Source organism: Oncorhynchus mykiss, chromosome 3 (assembly GCF_057628025.1).
Source record: "Oncorhynchus mykiss isolate SJ-2025 chromosome 3, ASM5762802v1, whole genome shotgun sequence".
NCBI lineage: Eukaryota > Metazoa > Chordata > Actinopteri > Salmoniformes > Salmonidae > Oncorhynchus > Oncorhynchus mykiss.
This window is the reverse complement of record NC_143024.1, coordinates 59,777,860-59,793,436: the sequence shown is the minus strand read 5'-3', so window position 1 is coordinate 59,793,436 and position 15,577 is coordinate 59,777,860. Positions and strand designations below refer to the sequence as shown.

At 40.6% G+C, this 15,577-nt stretch overlaps 1 long non-coding RNA gene across 1 annotated transcript; it reads left to right on the top strand.

Moving 5' to 3' along the window:
* The first annotated feature begins 2,535 nt into the window (after positions 1-2,535).
* On the top strand, positions 2,536-3,634 carry LOC118958229 (uncharacterized). Its single transcript, XR_005047293.2, has 2 exons — positions 2,536-2,929; positions 3,042-3,634. It is a non-coding gene; the product is annotated as an uncharacterized LOC118958229 (long non-coding RNA).
* The last annotated feature ends 11,943 nt before the right edge of the window (positions 3,635-15,577 follow it).

Sequence of the window (15,577 nt, the reverse complement as noted above, 5' to 3'; positions counted from 1 at the left end):
AGAGTAGTTAACGCTACATCCTTATGTTGGGCCCGGCTTTTAGCTAGGTCTTTTGTGCCTGCTACATTAGGTTAGCCAAGGGTATACAACAGATTGCTGCAACCTGATTGGCTATCACCTGAAGCATACACATGATTCAGGTGATACCAGCACTTTGATAAGGTGATTAATTATACTGTTTGAATTATATTTAATTATGTGGATATGTTGTCTTGCATTCCTACCATCAAAAGGAGCTAACAACCGATAGAGTATGTTTTTTATTCAACATACTGGCTTGTAAAGGTTGTGAGAGGAAATTTTCCTGATCCAAACACAAATTTTGCCCGAAACAGAATTCAACGCAATTCAACGTCGGGTTTCCAGGCAAAAAGACCCAGGCTGCAGAAACTCATTGAAGTGGAATTTGTGCTCCCTAGTGGCACAGTGGTCTAAGGCAAGAGGCACCACTACAGTCCCTGGTTCAAGTCCAGACTGTATCACAACTGGCAGTGATTGGGAGTCCCATAGGGCGGCGCTCAATTGGCCCAGCCTCGTCCGGGTTTGGTCAGGGTAGGCCATCATTGTAAATAAGAATTTGTTCTTAACTGACTTGCCTAAGTAAATAAAGGTTAAAAAAAAATAATAATAATGTAAATTGTGCTGGATCACCTGAACTTCATAGACAATGACCAAAAATACTTTATCCAAAGTATGGTGAAAACAGAGAGAGCAATCGAAAGGCAGTCAATCTACTTATTGATAGAATCATCAGGATCCAGCAACATCCAGACGATTGGTGCAGGTAGTTTGAGGATGCACTGTCAGCTGGGGGTTGTAAACATTCATTATTATATGGAGGAAGTCCATCTCTGGAGACAGAGAATGAAAATTCCGCCAGACTTATTGAACTTTTTTGAGGATGAAGACTACTGTTTTGCGGAAGATATTCTATTCCCAGAGGACCGTGAAATTGTATGTAATTGTATGTGTGTAGACTGTATTAGTGCCATATGGAACATTGTCCATAGCCTAAACTCCTATCAAATCATATTACTAATGATCAATAGACCTAGATTTATATTGATGTAATACATCTGTGGACCAGATGAGGGCAGACTAATGTCACGAACTGCACTGCAGCTCTTAATAGGGTATGAGTTTATTATGTGAGTACATTTTTAGTCATGCATTATCCTGTAATTTAACAATTCAACTTCTGTTCTAGATATATTAGCTGAATATCAAAACAGAATAAATATATGTGGGACTCAGGAACTTCTCAGGAGTTCTCCATCTTCTTGAAGGTGTTACAGGACACTGAACACCCTGACCTGGTTAAAGAACTGATAGGGAAGACACCTGATGATTACTTGATAAGGATTCATAGATTGCCCATATATTGCCCTTCATGCTAGCCAAAACCATGCTCCTTTGAACTTGAACAGATCTTGTGAGGAATAGTAGCCAGTAGATTCCGACCTTACCGTTACACTAGTTTACATTGAGTTGCCCAGGAGTCAGAACACAATCATGGTTAAATTTAGACTCCATGGAGCCGGCGCAAGATATGGGTCAGAAAACATACCTCAATGCAGGGATGGGATATGCAACTGTACTCCAAATGTTACCTTTATCCACACTGATACATCGAGAAGTTTTCCAGGAAAACTTTTCGTCCTAGCTAGCAGTAGCCACTGCAGCCTTTTTGGAATGGCAGTGTCAGCCAATCAACTTCTTTATTGTTCAATGAGATGTGCCATACCATAATGGCTACGCAGCATGAGGATGAAAAGGTCAGTTTTCCGGGAAAACTAGCAGTATTTCAAACTTCTCAATGTATCAGTGTGGCTAAATTTTGAATGTGGAGAACAGTGGCATATCCATTCCCTGCATTGACATTTTCCAACCCATATCTCGCATGCTCCACAGTAACCATGATTGCATTCCGACCCCAGCGTAGGTCAGTGTTAACAAGCGTAATGGTAGGGTTGTAATATGCTAGCTATAAGGAATTGTAGTTTTGAATAAATTGTAAATGCTGATTAGCATGTCTTTTCCTCATCATTATATACGTTATATTATAAACCGGGTAGTTTGGATGCTGATTTGCTAAAACAGCATTTAGCCATGTTTATGTGAGACCATATACCATGACTATAATGTTTAGCCTTTTCACCTTGGTAAAAATGCGCCTTTTCACCTCGAGCTGATGGCTGCATCAACAATATTTCAACATGCCGATGTAGAAAATACGCGGTTAGATGAACTTGAGAGAAACCGAAATGAAAACAACATTGTAAAGCAAACAAAGTGGGTACTTACCTACTTCACTGACTGGTGGGCAGAAAAAGGGATATGTGAGTCTAGGAATACAACAAAAATGGAGCTGAACATCATTCTACGGGACTTTCATGGTTCAGTGAGAAACATGAATGGTGAAGAATAAGTGATGTAAAGTACTTAAGTAAAAATATTTTAAAGTACTACTTAATTCGTTTTGGGGGGTATCTGTACTGTACTATTCATATTTTTGACAACTTTTACTTTCACTTCACTACATTCCTAAAGAAAATGATGTACATTTTACTCGATACATTTTCCCTGACACCCAAAAGTACTCGTTACATTTTGAAAGCTTAGCAGGACAAAAAAATGGTTAAATTCACACACTTATCAAGAGACTTTTACTTGAGTAATTTTCTATTACTGTATCTTGACTTTTACTCAAGTATGACAATTGGGTACTTTTTACACCACTGCGAATAATATGGAATTAGCAGCTACGCTAGACATATCAACGACCCCCCTCTCAGTTTGGCATGGAGTATTCAGAAGAACACCGAATTCACAACGAGCAACAATGTGTCTGTCGGCGTAATTAAACAGTTGAGTAAAAAGGGGCAGGCACAACAAAGCTGCCCACCAGTGAATGGATACTGTACATATGGTATGTAACTGTTAGCTAGCTAGCAAAATCATTCTAATGTACCCTGACAATATAACTGGAAGCTATGTAGGCCTAACAATTAGCTAACGTTATTTTGTCTTAAATGTTTTAGGTACATAAAAGAGACAATGGGAGTGAACACCCTCTGCAAAATAGCTGTCCTGTCGCAGATTTACACAAACTACTGCCTCGAACCACCATGATCCAGAAACGGTCGGATGCTTGACTAGTGGCACGATAAATACTGTCTTTCAGAGGACACAGATTGGAAACCTCTCTTCAAAGTTCCTGGAGACCAAATCTGGAAGCGACGAAGCGGTGGAGCACTATTCTCTCTGACAACACAGCAGCAGCTCCCCCAGCAAAAAACAAACGGAATCCATTTCCAGCAGCGTAGAGCCCAATAAACGACACCATGAGCAAACCAACAACAAACAATAACGTGGGACAATTTTAAGAAATGGCAACATTCAACATTAATAAATAGGTGGCATGTGTTAGTCACTCTAGAAGTGGCGCTAATGCTTGCTAGCTAGCCTGTGGTTATGTTGCATAGCAACTAGTCAAACAACAAGACTTTTACCGGACTACTTTTTCTGGTGGAATGTATTGATTAAAGCTACATTTTCAATTTAGATGTGTAGTTCCTTGCCTTATTGTGTTGGCAACCGGTTTATAAAAGCAATACAGTGCCTTGCAAAAGTATTCATCCCCCTTGGTGTTTTTCGTATTTTGTTGCATTACAACCTGTAATTACATTTTTATTTGGATTTCATGTAATGGACATACACAAAATAGGCCAAACTGGTAAAGGGAAATTTAAAAAAGTAACATGTAACAGCTCCCCAAACAGGTCAGGAACAAAGTTGTGGAGAAGTATAGATCGGGGTTTGGTTATAAAAAAATATCAAAAAGTTTGAACATCCCACAGAGCACCATTAAATCCATTATTAAAAAATTGAAAGAATATGGCACCACAACAAACCTGCCAAGAGAGGGACGCCCACCAAAACTCAAGGACCAGGCAAGGAGGGCATTAATCAGAGAGTCAACAAAGAGACCAAAGATAACCGTGAAGGAGAGAGTGGCCAGAAAAAAAGACATTGCTTAAAGAAAAAAATAAGCAAACACGTTTGATGTTCGCCAAAAGGCATGTGGGAGACTCCCCAAACATATGGAAGAAGGTACTCTGGTCAGATGAGACAAAAGTTGAGCTTTTTGGCCATCAAGGAAAACGCTATGTCTGGCGCAAGCCCAACACAACACCTCTCATCACCCCGAGAACATCATCCCCACAGTGAAGCATGGTGGTGGCAGCATCATGCTGTGGGAATGTTTTTCATCGGCAGGGACTGGGAAACTGGTCAGAATTGAAGGAATGATGGATGGCGCTAAATACATGGGCTTTCTTGAGGGAAACCTGTTTCAGCCTTCCAAAGATTTGAGACTGGGATGGAGGTTCACCTTCCAGCAGGACAATGACCCTAAGCATACTGCTAAAGCAACAATCGAGTGGTTTAAAGGGAAACGTTTAAATGTCTTGGAATGATCTAGTCAAAGCCCAGACCTCAATCCAATTGAGAATCTGTGGTATGACTTAAAGATTGCTGTACACCAGCAGTACCCATCCAACTTGAAGGAGCTGGAGCAGTTTTGCCTTGAAAAAAGTTTCTTGTTTTTTTTGTCTTATTTCTTGTTTGTTTCACAATAAAAATATTTTGCACCTTCAAAGTGGTAGGCATGTTGTGTTAATGAAATGATACAAACTCCCTAAAAATACATTTTAATTCCAGGTTGTAAGGCAACAAAATAGGAAAAATAACAAAGGGGGTGAATACTTTCGCAAGCCACTGTAAGGTACCTCAGGTTTTTATGTTTTATTTAACTAGCCAAGTCAGTTAAGAACAAATTCTTATTTACAATGACGGCCTACACTGGCTAAACCTACGGCCTACACCGGACAACGCTGGGCCAATTGTGCAACGCCCTATGGGACTCCCAATCACGGCTGGTTGTGGTACAGTCTGGTTAGTGGTATAAGGCCTATAAACCACGGCTAAGGGCTGTATCCAGGCACTCCGCGTTGTGTCGTGCTTAATAACAACACTTAGCCAGTGGTATTGGCCATATACCACACCCCCTCGGGTCTTATTGCTTAAACATGATCAATACACCAGATACAGTGCATTCAAAAAGTATTCAGATCGGTTGACTTTTTCCACATTTTGTTACATTACAGAATAACTAAAATGGATTTTAAAAAAAAATGATCCTCAGCCATCTTCACACTATACCCAATAAAGACAAAGTAAAAACAGTTTTTTGGAACTTTTTGTTCGATGGTCACTCTGACAGAGCTCTAGAATTCCTCTGTGGAGAACCTTCCAGAAAGACAACCATCTATGCATCACTCCACCAATCAGGCCTTTATGGTAGAGGGGCCAGACAGAAGTCACTCCTCAGTAAAAGACACATGACAGCCCGCTTGGAGTTTGCCAAAAGGCACCTAGAGACTATCAGACCATGAGAAACAAGATTCTCTGGTCTGATGAAACCAAGATTGAACTCTTTGGCCTGAATGCCAAGCGTCACATCTGGAAGAAACCTGACCATCACTAAGGTGAAGCATGGTGTTACTAGCATCATGCAGTGGGGATGTTTTTCAGCGGACGGGACTGGAAAACTAGGCAGGATCGAGGGACAGATGAACGGAGCAAAGTACAGAGAGATCCTTGATGAAAACCTGCTCCAGAGCACTCAGGAACTCAGACTGTGGCAAAAGGTTCACCTTCCAACAGGACAATGACCCTAGTTTACCAACATTTAAACAAATAAAATAAAAATAATCTTTGTCATTATGGATTATTGTGTGTAGATTGATGCGAAAAACAACAACAATTTAATACATTTTAGAATAATGCTATTACGTAACAAAATGTGGAAAAGGTGAAGGGGTCTGAATACTTTCTGAATGCACTGTATATAGTCATAGTGAACTCCTCTTTATACAAAGTTGGGAAGCATCAAAAAGTCGCACTTTAAGGGGAGTTCTAATCCATCCCTCATTCTACAGTCCGCAGTTCTGGATTAAGTTAGCAGCACTTGTATCATGTCAGTTAGCATTCAACTCGAAACAAACTTTGGTGGAATCGGTTGAATAATTTATGGGAAGAGTGAGGAAATGCTGGAAATATGTAGGAGGAGCTTGTCAAGCTGGCTTCAAATGAAAGCCAAATGTGCAATGAAACCCAGGGCGGTATTCTTTTTGTATGTTTACCTTAAGTCAACAGGAAGTTACTCACTCACTGTTCTTGTTTCTTCTGAACATGCTGTGATGTCAGTCCTATATTGCATCATGTCCTCCTAACATTACTTGAAAGCTCTCTTCATTGTTTTATGGATTTTAAACATTCAAATTACATGTCAGGACCTTCAATCAAAGCTCAACAGCTGATGTTTCGCTGATATAAAAGTATTATACCAGATCACTTAAAATAATTCGATGAATATGTAATTATAGTAAAGTTATAATAAGCATTTTGGGGGGTTAAAGGAAACATTTGCACTTCTCCTGAACAGAATTGTGTACCAGAGTTATAAACTAATAGAGGGGCACTTGTACATCAAGTTTAAGCATACGTTGCAGACAGTCCCATGCTTCTGGTGCACAATAGGAAAAGACTGTCTTGCCGAACTCAGTAGTGGACCGCAGGACTATAAGTAGTAAGCAACCTTCTAGTAAACTGCATCGGGTAAGTCAAATCAAATTGTATGAGTCGCTTACACATTTTGCAGATGTGCAGAGAAATGCTTGTAGCAAAGTTGCCTAGGAGCTAAGAACAGGGCTACCATGTCTGTTGGCGCCATATTGTTAGTTGTGAAGGAGAGCAGGCTAAATAAGAATTTGTTCTTAACTGACTTGCCTAGTTAAATAAAGGTTAACTACAGAGGTCGAGAGGGAGTTTACCCAGAAGGGCTTTGTTTATGAAAACATATACTATGTAGCTGTGCATGTAAAGCGAGGACCAGCCCATTAGTAACAAAGCGCAAGGATGCATGATAAACTGAGTCCAGTCTGTAATTAATCACCATAATCCAACGGAAAGTAAGCCTTGTTACGAAAATAAAAACCCAATTTCACTATTGTTGCTTGAACTTGAGTTTTGAATAAGATAGCATGAAAGGAACTTGCAGTTGATTTCCCATTTGGAGGAGAATCCATAGTTTGGGTAAGAGGAAAATGGAATCAGAGAGAAGTTTGAATGGAAGAGTTCCTAGAGCCTGTCCTATTTGGCTCAGAGAATATGTTCCATGTGTATCATGGACAAACCACACAGAGGTTAAACAGGACGGAACATAGCCAAAGCTCCAAATTGCAACCACATGCTATTTAGACTCCATAAAAGGTCTAAAGAAAGGGTTGGATGTTGTTGCATGGTTATGATTCATTAGTGAAATAGCATTTTACCAAACAAAAAATGTGTGCTTCCTCCTCATAACTGCATTTAGTCAAATAAAGTTCCAACACAACTCTGCAAGCATCAGGTCAAATAGCGTTTAATTTCAGTTTCATCATCACATTTGTTGAATTAAATTACATGTCATAGCTTTGTGTACATACAAAAACTACTTGACCAAAAGTATGTGGACTGCTCGTCAAACATCTTATACCAAAATCATGGGCATTAATATGGAGTTGGTCCTCCCTTTGCTGCAATAACGGCCTCTAAACTTCTGGGAAGGCTTTCCACTAGATGTTGGAACATTTCTGTGGGGACTTGCTTCCATTCAGCCACAAGAGCATTAGTGAGGTAAGGCACTGATGTTGGGCGATTAGGCCTGGCTTACAGTCGACGTTCCAATCCATCCTAAAGGTGTTCAATGGGGTGAGGTCAGGGCTCTGTGCAGGCCAGTCAAGTTCTTCCACACCGATCTTGACAAACCATTGTATGGACCTGTATGGACCTCACTTTGTGCATGGGGGGGAGGCATTGTCATTCTGAAACAGGAAAGGGCCTTCCCCAAACTGTTGCCACAAAGTTGGAAGCACAGAATCGTCTAGAATGTCATTGTATGCTGTAGTGTTAAGATATCCCTTCACTGGGACTAAGGGACCTAGCCCGAACCATGAAAAACAGCCCCAGACCATCATTCCTCCTCCACCAAACTTTACAGTCGGCACTATGCATTGGGGCAGGTAGTGTTCTCCTGGCAACCCAGATTTGTCCGTTGGACTGCCAGATGGTGAAGCGTGATTCATCACTCCAGAGAACGTGTTTCCGCTGCTCCAGAGTCGGAGAGCTTTACACCGCTTTACACCGCATTGCTTGGGTGCGGCTGCTCCGCCATGGACATCCATTTCATGAAGCTCCCAACTAACAGTGAATGTGCTAATTTGCTTCCAGAGACTGTTTGGAACTAGGAAGTGAGTGTTACATCCGAGGACAGAGGATTTTTACGCTCTGCGTGCTTCAGCACTCATCAATCTCATTCTGTGAGCTTATGTGGCCTACCACTTCACGGACTGAGCCGTTGTTGCTCCTAGACATTTTCAACTTTACAATAACAGCACCCACAGTTGACAGGGACAGCTCTAGCAGGGCAGACATTTGATGAACTGACTTGTTGGAAAGGTGGCATCCTATGACGGTGCCACGTTGAAAGTCACTGAGCTCTTCAGTAAGGCCATTCTACAGCCAATGTTTGTGTATTGAGATTGCATGCCTGTGTGCTCAATTTATACATCTGTCAGAAACGTGTGTGGCTAAAATAGCCGAATACGCTAATTTGAAGGGGTGTCCACATACTTTTGTGTATAGAGTGTAGGTCTGGGTTTTCCAGGAAGCCTCTCCTTTCTTTTTGTTGTCAGAAAGAGATTTGTATTTATGTTAATGATGTCTTGAGATCATAATCTTTCACACGCTAACACTTGAATTTAATTATGAGTAAGTGTATGCCCTTTCAGAGGCAACGTTTACTCTGCTCACCTCACGTAATAGTGATGACTGATTGGTTCACTTTATAAATCCTCCAATTGATATTTATGGCATGAATCCACCAGAAGGGGTATATGACATCATAATGATGATGTGGAGTGAGGATGAGTCATGGGACGTCAATGTGATGTGGCAGGTGAGCTAACAGGAGGACAAGGTGAAGCCTGACACATTGATGCTGATAGCTCCTGTCACTCAAACCAGCCTCTGATGACACCATAGTGTTGTACTGCCTTGATTTCGACTTACTGTCAATCTTGCTTACATTACTCTGCTATCAAGATCGTGATTCCCCACAAGAAAAAATAAATGTTATACTGCATAGCTACTCTGGAAGTTGGGCACAATGCTTGATGTGAGCAGATCCAATACATCTGAGGTGATGTTGTGTTTCCATGAACCAGTGGCATGTGTGTTGCTCTGCTAAAAGAGTATATTGGAAATGCTTCATAATATATTGACGTAGTAGACAGAAAACCAGTCTGTGTGGGATTCGTATCTTATTGACATGGCATTAACCATGGATAATGGAGGCATTTCCTCTCTAATAAGTCAGAGGTCAGGGAATTGCTAATAAAAGAAAAGGAGTCCACAAAGTTCAATGTCTATTTCCTATTGAGTTTAGGATCTTATCTCTCCATCTCCATAGTTTTGTGTTGCATGAGTCCAATTTAATAGTGTCCCTTCAGGCAAGACAGAGACCACTAACATACAATGTCTGGGGGACAGTAGGGAGATTAAAAAGTGTTCCATGTCTATACAGTATGATGTTGTTTTAACAGCAGGGTTGAGAAGGACACAGTTCAGCATAACACCAAACCCCATACAATGACAAACCAAGCCTTGACTTGCTGGGAATGTTGTAACCGTAGGCCCTAATTGTAGGGTGCTGACGTGGGCAGCAGTTTTGTTATGAACCTCTCTACTCTGCTGTACTTTAGAGTGCTTTCCTGCTGCTTGAGGCTCTAGAAAAGATGACATTGTTCTTCAAAATTATCAGATGGCCATGGCCCGCCTTGGAGGGAAAAAACATCATCATATGCCTCTCAACAGGAAGTGGTAAAACCAGAGTTGCCATTTATATTGTCCTGGTTAAGAAGGTACTAACTCCAGTTTTCCATAAAATGTCTTATGCAAACAATCTGTGTCTGTATGCTTGTGTATTGTAGCAAAGCTATATGGATCACAAATAACTGCTAGCTCAGAATAGTACTGGGCAAGACACAATTTGTGTCTCTCTACTCTTCACAAAGTTTATGTTAAAAAGTATGAAAATACCCCACTACAACATTTCAGCTTGGCACAGACTTTCTATATCTGAAAAAAACCCTTGACATCTAGCGGGTTTCACATGGGATGATAAAACCTATTTTCTTCTCTATAGAAAGTGTTGCGTATCCCAAAATACATCCCAATCCATGTGACCAATTTGAGGAATATCATTCAATAAAACCCACCATGTGATATGCATCTTCATTAAAGTAGAGATTGAAAAAATTACTTTCCTAGTGCTGTTTCTGCAAGGAAAGGGAGTGTTTCCCCATCCAAGTACCTCAACAAACTGAAAACCAATCAACCTACTTGAAACCCCCCCCTCAAACAAAGTGAACCGCTTTTGTGTCACCAGTCGAGTCTATTGATTAACTCTGTTGATAAATAGTGGCATTTTCAAACACGACAGTGAGAAATCCAGTATATCATTGTTTTTAGAGGCAGACCCTCACGTCTTTCATCTTTTTAATAATGTGTTCTCCTTCAGGTGCCCCTGGTGGAGCAGCACTACTTCACAGAGTTCTGGAAGTTCCTGAAACACAAATACAATGTGGAGAGGGTCAGTGGGGACTCCTAGCTCAAAATCTCCTTCATAGAGATGGACCAGACAAATGCTATCATCATCTGTACGGCCCAGATTCTGGAGAACTACTTGAAAAGGCCTCACGGTGGAGATGACGACGGGATTCAACTTTCAGGTTTGACATTTCTTGATTACGACAATGTGAGTGATGATGGTAGTAATGGTAAATAACAAATCTACAGGTAGCTGTTCACGTTCATGCAAATCTTTGACCGTCTCTTTTTTCTCAGCCAATGCTTTGCCTTACCCCAAAGTTAGTTTGCTGCCCACAGCTGTGGAAGTTACCAGGGATTTGAATTTTGGAATCGAAAGTAAACAGGAGTGTGTTTCCTCTGAGAATTCATCTGACAGGTTTTTGTCAGTCAGTTGCTTCTGGCTCTCCTGTTTGCTCTTGCTGGCACTCGCCAGTCCAAGGTGGAATATCCCTCAGTGTAACATATGCTGTTTGTTGAAACGCCTGAGAGGGTTCCATTTTTTCTGCTGCTTTCCAGGCCACACGTCTGTTCAAGCCATCAGTGTGTGCCTTATCAAATTCTCAAGAGAGCCTCTGTCACTGCATCAGACTGAATGTTCTACTCCAGGCTCCTATGCCCCTCCGGGGAAGTGATTTGTAGCACTCCTGTTTAAAGTTGTATTTGTGAATGTTCATACCTCATCACACATCTCTCGTTGCTGTGAAATGCACATTTAAACCCCCTTCTGATAAATGGCCTCTAGCGCCACAGCAGTCATGCGGTGTGGTTGAAACTGCATCGTAGACTTCCTAGAAAAGTGGTGGTTAGTGTGGGAGTACCTCAGACAGAGGCAGGGAGGAAGACTGAAATTTGTGGGTGTCAATAAGCCACTTGTATATTTACAGCACTAGCATTATGGGAGAGAAAACAAAGGAGAGGTTGAATACCGGTAGTAAAGCTAAAGCAAACTCTTGTTCCTAGGAAGCCGACAGCAATGTAACCAGACCCACGGTACAATGTAATGGGAAAATCAGACATTAGAGGAGACAAAGTGATCAGCAGACCAAGCTGGCCTCAGCAGATGCTTTTCTACAATCTATGAGGGTCAGGAGGTTTTAGACTGTTGAATGAGTAATAGCAGGGATGTTGATGATTTGAAATGTACACCAGCTGTGACCTGCAGTGTATCCATCATATGACACATATTCTTACGTTAAACCGATACGTTTCATTGTCTTTTTGTTGACTTGATTTTTGACTTGTGTTTTGCTCCGTATTTCTGTTGTGTAGATGTGTCACTGATTGCCATCGCACACAAAAAGGGATGGGTCTACACCAGTAGAAAAAAAGGTTCCAAAAGGGTTCTTTGAAGAGGGATCGGGTTCTACCAAGAACGGTTTTGATCTGAAGAACCCCTTTTTGGAAGACAAAGGTTATTTGCAAGGCAAAGTGTTCTACTATAACCTTTAACTTCATAAGAACTGTTGATGGAAGAAAGGGTTCTTTCATGATTTTTTGGAAGGCAAGAGGGCTTCTTTAGAAGGCAAGAAGGATTCTATATAGAAACATATATTATATTTCCTAGCATGCTCTATTGCAGGGTAATTTTCATAATTGTTGGTTTTAATATCTGTGTTTTTGAATTGATTTATTAATCTCATGCTACACAAAGATAAATAGCATAGATTTTTCTAAACTCATCCACTCTGTTAGTAGTTGGACTTATTGCACCCGTTACTGAGATGGTTGTTCCAGTTTAGATGATTGGGGTAGTCTCAGCATCCAATCATCCCTACCCTTGCAGTCATTCTGAATGTAGGTTGCGGGTGATAAAATATTCCACTTGTTGGATATCCTAACTCTGGCTTGATTCCTATATGAATTAAACATCACTTTGCAAGCCAACATAATGTGACTTTCAGGCCTGATGTGGCCTGTAAACCAGGAGTTTCCTAACACTACTGTGTTAGGGTAAAACTTGACCGTCAAAGAAAGGTCTTATGATATACAGTGCCGTCAGAAAGTATTCACACTACTTGACTTTTATCACATGTTGTTGTGTTACAGGCTGAATTTAAAACAGATTACATTGAGAATTTTGGTCACTGGCCTACACACAATGCCCCATAATGTCAAAGTGGAATTAGGTTTTTAGACATTTTTACAAATTCATTAAAAACGAAAAGCTGAAATGTCTTCAGTCAATACGTATATCTTGTTATGGCAAGCCTAAATATATTCAATAGTAAAAATGTTCTTAACAAGTCACATAATATGTTGCAAGCACTCACTCCGTGTGGAATAATAGTGTTTAATATATTTTTTTTAATGAGAACTTCCTCTCTGTACCCCATACATACAATTATCTGTTAGGTTTTCCAATGCCTTGCAAAGAAAGGTACCTATTGGTAGATGGGTAAGATAATAAAAAGCAGACATTGAATATCTCTTTGAGCATGGTGAAGTTATTAATTAGTGTATCAATGGTGTATCAATACACCCAGTCATTACAGAGATACAGGCGTTCTTCCTAACTCAGTTGCCGGAGAGGAAGGAAACCGCTCAGGGATTTCATCATGACGCCAATGGTGACTTTAAAACAGTTATAGAGTTGAATGGTTGTGAAAAACTAAGGATGGATCAGCAAAATTGAAGTTACTCCACAATACTAACCTAAATGACAGAGTGAAAATAAAGAAGCCTGTACAAAGTCCTAAACATTCATCCTGTTTGCAATAAGGCACTGAATACAAAGATTTATGTTTGGGGAAAATACAACACATCACTCTGTCATGCTGTATAATGATAGGAGACAGGCGCAGGAATACGTGATGTTTTTTTTTATTTCTCCATCCAAAATAAAGTCAGTCATGACAATGACGTGGACGAAGCCCAAAACAAACACGTGTATATACAGTTGAAGTTGGAAGTTTACATACACTTAGGTTGGAGTCATTAAAACTTGTTTTTCAACCACCCCACACATTTCTTGTTAACAAACTATAGTTTTGGCAAGTTGGTTAGGACATCTGCTTCGTGCATGACACAAGTCATTTTTCCAACAATTGTTTACAGACAGATTAGTTCACTTATAATTCCCTGTGTCACAATTCCAGTGGGTCAGACGTCCACATACACTAAGTTGACTGGGCTTTTAAACAGCTTGGAAAAATCCAGAAAAGGATGTCATGGCTTTAGAAGCTTCTGATACACTAATTGACATCATTTGAATCAATTTCAGGTGTACCTGTGGATGTATTTCAAGGCCTACCTTCAAACTCAGTGCCTCTTTGCTTGACATCATGGGAAAATCAAAATAAATCAGCCAAGACCTCCACAAATTGTAGACCTCCACAAATCTGGTTCATCCTTGGGAGCAATTTCCAAACACCTCAAGGTACCATGTTCATCTGTACAAACAATAGTACGCAAGTATAAACAGCATGGGACCACGCAGCCATCATACCGCTCAGGAAGGAGACACGTTCTGTCTCCTAGAGATGAACGTACTTTGGTGCAAAAAGTGCAAATCAATCCCAGAACAACAACAAAGAACCTTGTGAAGATGCTGGAGGAAACGCAGAAAAACTCACACCTGTAATCGCTGACAAAGGAAATTCTAACATGTATTGCCTCAGGGAGCTGAATACTTATGGAATCAAGATATATACTAAAAGTGTTTAATTTTTCGTAAATTATAACAATTGTTAAAAAAAATGTTTTTTTTCACTTTGACATTACAGATTATTTTGTGTAGATCGTTGACAAAAAAAATGTATAATAATAATTTAATCCATTTTAATCCCACCTTGTAACACAGCAAAACGTGGAATAAGTCAAGGGCTGTGAATACTTTCTGAAGGCAATGTATGTCATGTATGGTCATATGTAATTAAATTGTAAAGGCTAATAAGGCTGGTGGAACCATTAGTTCTAGGAAGTTCTAGGACCCTCCAAAAATAAAAGGGTTCTTGGAAGAACCCTTCATAGAGGGTTCTAGGAAAAACCTTAAAATTATAAAGTTGTTATTGGTAGAACCCTTCATAGAGGGTTCTAGGAAAAACCTTAAAATTATAAAGTTGTTATTGGTAGAACCCTTCATAGAGGATTCTAGGAAAAACCTTAAAATGATAAAGTTGTTATTGGTAGAACCCTTCATGGAGGATTCTAGGAATAACTTTAAAATTATAAAGTTGTTATTGGTAGAGCCATTCATAGAGGGTCCTAGGCAGAACCCTTCATAGAGTGTTCTAGTTAGAACCATATACAGGGGTTTCTATGAATAACCCTACATGAAGGGTTCTAGGGAGAACCCTCTGCAAAGGGTTCTACCTAGCACCAAATAGGGTTCCCCAATGGGGACAAACCGAAGAACCCTATATGGTTCTACTTAGCACCTTTTTTTCTAAGAGTGTACAACCACAGTCTGATCCATTACCTGAAGCAGAAGCACAAAAACGCCCCCCCCCCCCCCCCCCCCCACACACACAGACCCTGGGCTTGGCCGTCTCACCCGGCGTTGGGGGAGCCAATAAAATGGAGGAAGCCGAGGAGCACATTCTACAAGTAAATAACATGCATTACTAAGCTACATCTCTTTTTATCTCCCTCTTTCTCTCTCTCTAGACACACACACACCCTCATCATTCTCATTCTTGCCCTCCCTCTGTTCATTGAACAATTTCCTCCCTCCCAGTCAAGCAGTTCCCCACCCTCCCTCTGTCCCTCCCTCATTCAGTTAGTACACTGCTCAGTGCAAACCCCTGCTCAGCCAAGCTGTTTCCAATGTTCCACATGGCCCCCGCACTCCAGGCAGCCATAAATCTTACCATGCCTCTCATAC